Below are 10,000 nucleotides of genomic sequence, written 5' to 3' on the forward strand. Positions count from 1 at the left end.
CTCTCTCTCTCTCTCTCTCTCTCTCTCTCTCTCTCTCTCTCTCTATATATATATATATATATATATATACATACATACATACATACATACATACATACATACATACGCGTATGAATAATACGTCTGCACAATAACTATGGAATAAAAAGACTTTTACAAATGAATTTGTATTTGAAAATTGTTCACATCAGAGAAGAGTGCGTGTACACTCAATTTCAAAGGGAAAGTCGCTATTTGCGTGCTTTCTAAATTGTTACTAGTAGTCTCTCTCAAGCAAGCAGCTTCACTAACCACCAAATTCAGCTCCGGGTGGATAACCCTTGTCACGAAAAGCGACTAATGTACAGGTAAGGCGAAGGTGAAACTTAAGCTTACCATGTCAAGATATGTATGCAGTGAGGATTGTGTTGTGAAGGTGACGTGGCTTACTTAATTCCTAGAATTCTTCTATCGTCTTTCTTGGAGGAGTTCGTCATAATTATAAAGGTTATAAAGTTGGAAATATCCCTTATAACAAGATGGCGTGTTCCAGACCATCGACCATGACTCAAGGGATGAAGGAATAAACATACGTACATGTAACTTTTAGCATTAGCAGATGGAATGAGGATGGGATCAAACAGGAAGTCATGCGCAGGCCCTTATATACATTCGGCATCTGAGAAGAGAAGAAATGACAACGACAGACCAGACTTCATGGAAACTAATTCTGGAGTAGAGATGTAAAATATTGTGAAGATCTGCCTAAGAATTTTTAGTGGGTTCTGCTGTGTTTTATGGGTGCTTAGAGTTTTCCTTAAATATAACAGTGAACATTTTATTTTGAGGCACATAGCTACATAAATTATATACATCATGAAAATGTTGGAGCAGGCACTGCGACCATATAAGAAAAAAAGTATTCAATACAGTTTATCACTGTTATCTTGTGGTTCAAGAACTCCACTGAACCATGACAAGGTTTCCCTAATTAGTTAATGGCCTATGGTATTTTCTCCACGGTCACCCTATGTTTTTCACATACAAAGAGATTCCTTCTATGGTATGCCAGTCACAACATATACTCGTACATAAGATCACGAAATCATTCTTAACTAACAGCAGTGACGAAGAAGCATGTAAGGAACCACAACCTTAGTATACTCACAAACTCTTGCCTTGTCTTTCTGCATCCGATGCCCGCAACCCACCAAGCAAGCCGATAAGTCACCCATTGTTGGAGCAACCTTGAAGCGTCAGTTGAGATATTAAGTGGAAAGATTACTCTCTCCCTTCCATCGAAGAACGGTACCGTCATTAAGAGGCCACAAGGTGAGATCTTGCAGCCAGAGCGTCCATCAACCGTGACACCTAGCCAGTCATTTTTGGAAATCGAAGTCCTCACACTTCCACAATAAGAAACATTACACGAAAGAGGCATGCACAACTTTGTCAGTCCATGCGTTTTCTTTCCTTGACAACTTCGAACTTTGCTCCAAGCACAGTTCACCGTCGTCTAACACCAGGAAAAGAAAATATATGAAAGTTTCGCCATTCATCAGTACGAGTATACCTTCACTCCAACTCCAATATCCGGAACCGAGGGATCAGAAAGAGAAAATATTTGCATAGCTTGCTCAACCAGACAACATACTCCTGTGCTGCGTGCTGCCGTCGGAGGCATCGCCACGCAGTCAAACAACCTGAGCACACAGGGTCATGATGCAACAGAAGCAGCCCAATGGTAAAAACAAAATAATGTACTGAGGAAGAAGAGAATATGGGCGTGTGAAAGGATTTGCATACAGCCCTGAGGAACAACAAAGCTGACCTCCCATTCGCGTGTTCCTACCATTAAGAGAGTAAACCACAGGTGACTGTCTGCCCAACCCTCTAGTGGCGCCCTGAGAACTGGGTCACCATGTACGGCTGGCGGGCAGCTGCGGAAGACGAAGTGAGGGAGAGAGGGTGGTGCGAGGAGGGTGACTGTAAAGAGAGAGAGAGAGAGAGAGAGAGAGAGAGAGAGAGAGAGAGAGAGAGAGAGAGAGAGTCCAATTCACATAAGTGAAAATTTATTTCAGCCTCTAGTCATGGGGTTATCTGTTTACTAATTTTCACAACTGTTATTAATAAAAGATGCTGATGCTCCAAAGAAGACTAATCAAATATATATATATATATATATATATATATATATATATATATATATATATATATATATATATATATATATATATATATATATATATATATATATATTGTGCAACTTTCTTGTAGCTAACTGCTATTAATCATGTGAATGTCACACATCACGGATGTAGAATGATGTATTCCAACGCAACAGCGTGAAAATAAGAAATTCATCTTGAAGAGAATCCTCTCATTTCATAAGCTGCAGCTAGGCAGTGACCGGTCAATGTTTTATTGATCCACTTAATTTTACTGTTTCTGGGTTTATGAATTGTATAGTGGAATACAAGCGGAAAACAGACAAAATAATGAAAAGCTATCATCAGCTCCTCGCTGGCACCGCAGCCACTCTGCCAGACGTGCGGTTCATGGAATAAAAAGGGAAAGGTTCTCAAAGAGGCTCGGTTGATTTATGAGCGTCCCAGCTGAAACTTTATTATTTTTCGAATGATCAAAATGTTCTCTGCTGTTTATATTTGCCACATACAATAGTAAAATACAAATGAGTTAATTCAACTAGATACGACTTACCGCCAGTGTTATATTTCTTCTCTGTTCATCATAAGACTTTTTTTCTTTCTCTTGAGACATCTCACAGTTCGACAAACTTTAAAATAACTGCCAAGCAAAGTCCCCACAATTAAGGGGTATTGATAGTCTTACAGAGCACCAGCAGCACTAAACATTGTGCCCCCTGTGAGGTTTGAACTCACGACCCCTGGTTTACGAGACCAGTGCTCTACCACTGAGCTAAGGAGGCGAACGTTTATGTCACTGATGGATGGAATACAAAATCGTTTATTTATTTATTTATCTATTACTTTTTTTTTTTTTTTTACTGGTAATGCTTAAAACGGTACCTAAGAGTTAAAATACACAGTAATATAATTTTATTAATATCTTACCAAAACTAAGAATACTTATCAATGAGTATTGTCACTAACGATGAAGAAATTGTTTGTTTTCCTTGTAATGACTCAACACTTACGAATCATCACAGAGCCCAATATCCTTAAAATAATAAAACATTCATATAGTTCAGAGTTAAATTTCACACACAACAATGTGTAATTTAACCATGCTAGTCAAAACCATACTGTTACTTCTATTTTCTGTTAATTAAGCGTGTACTAAGTGGAATACTGTGATTCATTATGGCACCGAGATTAAAACAGTGTTGCCCCCTGAGAGATTTGAACTCTCGACCCCTGGTTTACAAGACCAGTGCTCTGCCCCTGAGCTAAGGAGGCGATAACTTCACATGCTTTACAAAGATGACATATACGGGTACAGCTTCATGTTATAACATGATTTGAAATGTGTGTGTGTGTGTGTGTGTGTGTGTGTGTGTGTGTGTGTTCGCGCGCGTTCGCAAGCACGTACCCGCTTGGCGCGGCGCGTATGAGAGAGAGAGAGAGAGAGAGAGAGAGAGAGAGAGAGAGAGAGAGAGAGAGAGAGAGAGAGAGAGAGAGAGAGAGAGAGAGAGATCCAAACAGTGAACAAATTCCGATTAGGTATACTAATTCCAATGAGTGAACCGCTACTACAACCAGCCTAATAACTGAGCACACATAACCATCATATAACATGAATATTACTGCAGCTTTATCATCTTATCAAAGGAAAATTAGTAAGCACCTTTACTGAATCTTTCGTTACTGGTTTTGTGTACTGCTTGGTAACAATACAAAATTAAGGGAACACCACTACTGCAAACACCATTTATATGAATTATGTTGGCATGAGAACTGCCTAAATAATTTTTTTCAAAGCTTATATTCAGCCAACGGCCAAAAAGGAAATTCTTGATCATAAGATTCGAGAGTAATGTCGAAGCCTCCTTAGCTCAGGGGCAGAGCACTGGTCTTGTAAACCAGGGGTCGTGAGTTCGATTCTCACAGGGGGCACATAAGGAAAATATTATGCAAATTAAATTCATTGCTTTATTTTTGTAATTCAATGCATCATACACAGTGTGATCTTTCAGGAATTTATTGTTATGCGCTAGGAGCAAGAACACCAGTGTATTGATCTTGTCTTCTCTTCTTGCCATCCAGGTGGCGCGCGCAGCTCCACTCTTGCAAGCTGCTTTTTCACTGCAAACGTTCGAGTCCTGACAAAGGATTGTCAATATATATATTTTTCTCTCTCTCTCTCTCTCTCTCTCTCTCTCTCTCTCTCTCTCTCTCTCTCTCTCTCTCTCTCTCTCTCTCTCTCTCTCTAGGTATAAGCTATTGATAAATTTAGGATAGTGAAATTATTCTTACATTAATTTTCATCAACTGTATAAAAGTTGGCTCCATAGATTAGGACTATAAACTCAAAATCCAATGTAATACTCATCTTCCAAGGTTAATTATCATAGAATATCTAAGTAAGGTGTGAGAATGTACTATATCTCCTTAGTGCCTACGGGTGGCTTGCTGAGAGGTAAAAGTAACCACAATAACGATCCATCTCAGCAACATAGATAAGATATTCACTTCAATATAAATGGTAGACTGGTTACGATCGTTGGGAGGACAGATAAACAATATTAGTATTAGAGTAAACACTTTTTAACTTATTTCGGGATGAAATTTATATCGCACGATTGATGTTGTTGTAGAAAGAAATGATATGATGAAAATAATGCAAAGAAAAATGAAACTATAAAAATATATGTAAAATGAAAACAATAATTCCCACTCGATCACCGTCAGGTTGGCCGAGTGGTCTAAGGCGCCAGACTTAAGTTCTGGTACTCGAAAGAGTGCGTGGGTTCGAACCCCACACCTGACACGATGTGGAGTGGTTTTGATGGGGAACACTTATATGATGACAAATGTTCACTTAATGTAATGAACGTTTTACACTTTGAAAGGAATATGCAACACACACACACACACACACATATATATATATATATATATATATATATATATATATATATATATATATATATATATATATATATATATATATATATATATAACGTATAACGGCAGCTAAAGTGGATGATTTATGATTGTGGCAGTATAGTGAGGTATCATACGTCGTCTGCACATTCCAGCTCTGCTATAATCAGGGTATCTTAATGAACAGGCAATATAGACAAGGACAATATGATATTTCATACTTCGACACAATTCAAAATTACGAATTCTACTGTAAACTTAATACTGAGGACTATAGCACCATCAACTTAACTGGTAGTCAGAGTATATATTTTTAGCACGATCCCACGTAGTGGTAGTCCTCTTCTCATCAAACTTGCCTTTGTCAGGTTCAAACTTCATTTGTAAATGTCTTCCATGTGCTACATTATAAGCAAAAGTAACACAACTTGATCTTATTACTTTCCTCCCTCATTCACATCTTGCATACAGGGAACTTTATTCATTTGCCTCTTCGAGTGGCGTCTAATACTTGCCATCAAAGTGTGCAAATGGAGATGAACGTCACGTAACCGAAATGTTCTAGTGCGTAAATCATGTGTTAGTATATCTTATGTGTTCCCAGGTTGTACAGTAATTGCCACGTTAAATCACAGAAGATAACCCATAACATATCAACGCTCCCCATCCCCCCCTTCTCTCTCTCTCTCTCTCTCTCTCTCTCTCTCCTCTCTCTCTCTCTCTCCTCTCTCTCTCTCTCTCTCTCTCTCTCTCTCTCTCAATTCGATTTCACCACTGATATATAGTTAAGATAGAATATATGCTTCACTTATCGATAAGAAAGGACCTCTTCTTTATTGTGTTACTTAGGCTGTCTTGTCTCACCTGCAAACCACAATATGAATAGTTGTCTCTGAGGCTGGAGGTGATTAAATTCAGCTATACTGACAGTGAGTTTTTTTTTTTTTTCATAATTTTTGTTGACCTTGGCCAGTGGCCATCTTGAAAAAAAAAAAGTCACCTTATCAAAAGTGTTACAATGACCTTGTTATCGTTTTCTGTAATTTTGACATCCATTAGGTTAATAGTGTGGATGATCGAGTACATGTTTCGTATAAAAAAAAAAAAACATTTAGGACAACTGTGACTCGTAGAAATACACACACATACACACACACACACACACACACACACACACACACACACACACACACACACACACACACACACACGACACGAGTAAAAATTACACTGGGTCTAATGTAAAACAAAGTGTTGAAAGCTAGAAAAAAAAAAAGACGCAAAATTGGGAACAGTTGATCATGTCAGTAAAATCAACATCTAATAATAATAATAATAATAATAATAATAATAATAATAATAATAATAATAATAATAACAATTATAACAATAACAATAACAATAACAAGAACAACAACAACAACAACAATAATGAACAATAATAATAATCATAACAAGAGGAGCAGGAGCAGCAACAGTAAAAAAAAAAGAAATGCCTTATACACACGTTTCACTGATGGCTAATATTGATTACATACATAAAGCTGACCTCTTACCGCGTCACTTTCCTCAAGGAGACAGAAGAATGACAAAAATGTGGAGTCATTCAGAAGGAAAGCTATACTGGTATCAACAGTTCATGACTTCCGCATGAAGCAAAAACCATACGTCACTCTGCCCCCTGTGAGAATCGAACTCACGACCCCTGGTTTACAAGACCAGTGCTCTGCCCCTGAGCTAAGGAGGCATGCGACACAAGTAGAAGGTACGTGAGCCAACCAATGACATGTGCTTCGGATCATTACCTGGAGCAAAAAACTGCGCGAGAATATTATTCTAGTTATCCTAATAAATTGTGATTAATTTATCCACGATTATTGTTACTGATTATAATTATTAATTCTAATTCTAACTGCATCGATGACTTCGTCATCGATATAAGCACCAACACCAAGGAAGAAACGACCCTCAGCTGTACACGGAGTTCGTTTACACAAGAAGGGTTTGTATATAAAGCGTGTGGTACACGAGCTACTCACGACAACAAAGACTGCAAAATATAACACATCATAAAACAAACATCTAGCGAGAAATGTAACCACTCGTATGATTCATCTTACTTCAGAAACTGTGGTAAAAATAAACAGGGCTTAAGAAGTGTTCCATATTAAACTGTGTCAAAGTGAGTGAGTGTGTGTGTGTGTGTGTGTGTGTGTGTGTGTGTGTGTGTGTGTGTGTGTGTGTGTGTGTGTGTGTGTGTGTGTGTTTCGAAATGCATTGAGAGTATTGGAGGCTACAAAATAGAAGCATAACATCATATAATGATGTCCTTGTTTGATGGTAGGATGGGGATGAAACACCTCATTATGAGCGAGACCCTTGTTATTATTTGTAACTATAGTTCACCAGCAATGATAATGGGCACACACACACATACGCGTACACACACCCACACAAGCTTCTTTTTTTCTTCATAATTTCCCGCACGTTCTGAGTTATTAGTATAGGTGGTAGTGGGGGTATGGGTAATAATTTTCTTCTCTATTCGAATCCCATCACCTCTTTAAGTTATCAATGTTCTTGACCTTTGGACCCTCGACCAGACAAAGCATGCCTGCGACAACTCGAGTACAGTCGCCACTCTTCACCATGGCACATATGCATCCCGCGTCTTGCATATACTATTAGCTCATCGCCATACACTGCCTGCCTTGGGATTACCCTGTGTGCCGCGTTGGTATGTACGAGTGTGTCGGAACAAAATTTCTAGCGGGTAGGCAAAACAATGCATTGCACATGTGTAACCGCTTTGTTTTCTTAACCACGTCTTTTTTAGCAAATTATCTGCGCCAGTGGTTCTTCAGTGCATAAACAAGGGTTGCCCCCTGTGAGGTTTGAACTCACGACCCCTGGTTTACGAGACCAGTGCTCTACCACTGAGCTAAGGAGGCTGATGTTCAACATGTATACACCTGTACAATTTGTCCAGTCTTGGGAGAAAAGGGGAGAAAACGGATATTGAGTGGGTATGGGCGGCAGAGTAAAGATGACGCGAAGTAATGGTTGCGATGTGGCTCTTGCATACAGTGGAAGCCCGCACGACAATGCAACACTCGCACGAACCTGCACCTGTCTGAGTTCGCGGCCGTGGTAATGATAACGACTCCACGGTAACTGTCAGGTTAATTAATGAGAGTGAAGAGCGCACCTGACGAGTAATGAAGAGTGCAAGATGGTCTTCCGGTGAGTCTCCTGCCATGGACATCCCTTTTATTTATCTCAGTGGGAGATCACCACTACTCCAAACAGTAATTAATTATACGACATAAAACTATATTATTTCAACTCTTCCCCGAACCGAAGACACGAATATTCCCTAGAGTCATAAGTCGACTATAATATTATTGACTATAATATTACTTACACTTGGTCATTATTATTTAGTTCTTACCTCTCTGTTGCATGTTAAATCACTCGATGCGTTTCTGTGATTTTCAGATGAATGCCAAAATGGAACGTGATAAAGGTCTACATATTTTAAATATTTAGAGTTATGAAAGACTATGAAGTGGCAAGAAGAATACAACTTATGTCGATCGTACCATCGTGCTGGCGATCAAATGTTCTACCTGGCCTCTCAAAACTCTGCAAATTACACACACACACACACACACACACACACACACACACACACACACACACACACACACACACACACACACACACACACACTAATTAATAATGACTAGTGACCAGGGATAAGCAATATACTAAAATCACATTCATGGGGCAAAGATTACCAGCATTCAAGTAAGTCACAGGTAAGAAAACAAAATTAAAGCCTGCAATATCTCTGGGTCAATATTTGGTGATATGTATGGTAGTACACATCACATTAAGATGGGAGGATCTCCCATCAGAGAGAGAGAGAGAGAGAGAGAGAGAGAGAGAGAGAGAGAGAGAGAGAGAGAGAGAGAGAGAGAGAGAGAGAGAGAGAGAGAGAGAGAGAAGCATTTTGATGAACTTCCTCTGATTACTTAATAATGACGATGGTGTCGCAATACTTCACTAGTTCCGTTATGAATTACAGCATCTTGGAGAAAAATAACAAGACAATTACATAATTTGTCCATTAAAGTGAACACTAGTAACTATGACGTAAATAACTGTTTTTAAGGGCAATACATTTACACCTGATTCCGTTAATGTGAAACAGTACCACACCGTCATGATAAGGTGGGATGACAGCCACGTAGCTGAGCACACCGTTATATCACAGGAAGATAACCCATACAATATGAATTTTCCCCCCACTTCTCTCTCTCTCTCTCTCTCTCTCTCTCTCTCTCTCTCTCTCTCTCTCTCTCTCTCTCTCTCTCTCTCTCTCTCTCTCTCTCTCTCTCCGCTATCAAATCATACGATAGAAGTCATCGACGCTAATATTAAAAGTACGTAAGTGTTTGTCCCAATCGGTAATACCCCAGCATGCTAAGAACTATTACTACTACTACTACTACTGCTATTAACAACTAACATCATTATCACCAAAGAACACATAATAACATAAGATAACCAAAACTTTTATTCAAATGCTGAATCACCTTTTCCACCATCACCAGCGTTATCCTCACTGCTCCATCCACCGCGCCTCACAGCCACGCACGCACTTACCACACACACCGGAACCCCGCGGAGAAAGGCAACCCAGGACGGCAGCCCAACACAACCCCATTACCTCATAAGTGCCCCAGCAGCACCCAGGTCCCGTCACGACTTAAAAGTTTGGTTATTGCCCCCTGTGAGAATCGAACTCACGACCCCTGGTTTACAAGACCAGTGCTCTGCCCCTGAGCTAAGGAGGCTTGGTGACGCACATTGCGCAATGTGAATATGTTTGTCATTAATATTACTATTTTATTTATGTTTACTTATTT

At 39.3% G+C, this 10,000-nt stretch overlaps 1 protein-coding gene and 7 non-coding genes across 8 annotated transcripts in view; 2 read left to right on the plus strand and 6 right to left on the minus strand.

Annotated features, from left to right (window-relative positions):
* The window catches only part of LOC135101585 (probable inactive 1-aminocyclopropane-1-carboxylate synthase-like protein 2), a 100,269-nt gene that overhangs the window by 49,635 nt on the left and 40,634 nt on the right, over positions 1 to 10,000 (minus strand). The window lies entirely within an intron of this gene.
* On the minus strand, positions 2,858 to 2,929 carry Trnat-cgu (transfer RNA threonine (anticodon CGU)). Its single transcript has one exon. It is a non-coding gene; the product is annotated as a tRNA-Thr (tRNA).
* Trnat-ugu (transfer RNA threonine (anticodon UGU)) lies at positions 3,348 to 3,419 on the minus strand. Its single transcript has one exon. It is a non-coding gene; the product is annotated as a tRNA-Thr (tRNA).
* Trnat-ugu (transfer RNA threonine (anticodon UGU)) lies at positions 4,005 to 4,076 on the plus strand. The gene has a single exon. It is a non-coding gene; the product is annotated as a tRNA-Thr (tRNA).
* Trnal-uaa (transfer RNA leucine (anticodon UAA)) lies at positions 4,867 to 4,950 on the plus strand. The gene has a single exon. It is a non-coding gene; the product is annotated as a tRNA-Leu (tRNA).
* Positions 6,742 to 6,813, minus strand: Trnat-ugu (transfer RNA threonine (anticodon UGU)). The gene has a single exon. It is a non-coding gene; the product is annotated as a tRNA-Thr (tRNA).
* Trnat-cgu (transfer RNA threonine (anticodon CGU)) lies at positions 7,946 to 8,017 on the minus strand. The gene has a single exon. It is a non-coding gene; the product is annotated as a tRNA-Thr (tRNA).
* Trnat-ugu (transfer RNA threonine (anticodon UGU)) lies at positions 9,857 to 9,928 on the minus strand. The gene has a single exon. It is a non-coding gene; the product is annotated as a tRNA-Thr (tRNA).

Source organism: Scylla paramamosain, chromosome 6 (genome assembly GCF_035594125.1).
Source record: "Scylla paramamosain isolate STU-SP2022 chromosome 6, ASM3559412v1, whole genome shotgun sequence".
Lineage (NCBI taxonomy): Eukaryota > Metazoa > Arthropoda > Malacostraca > Decapoda > Portunidae > Scylla > Scylla paramamosain.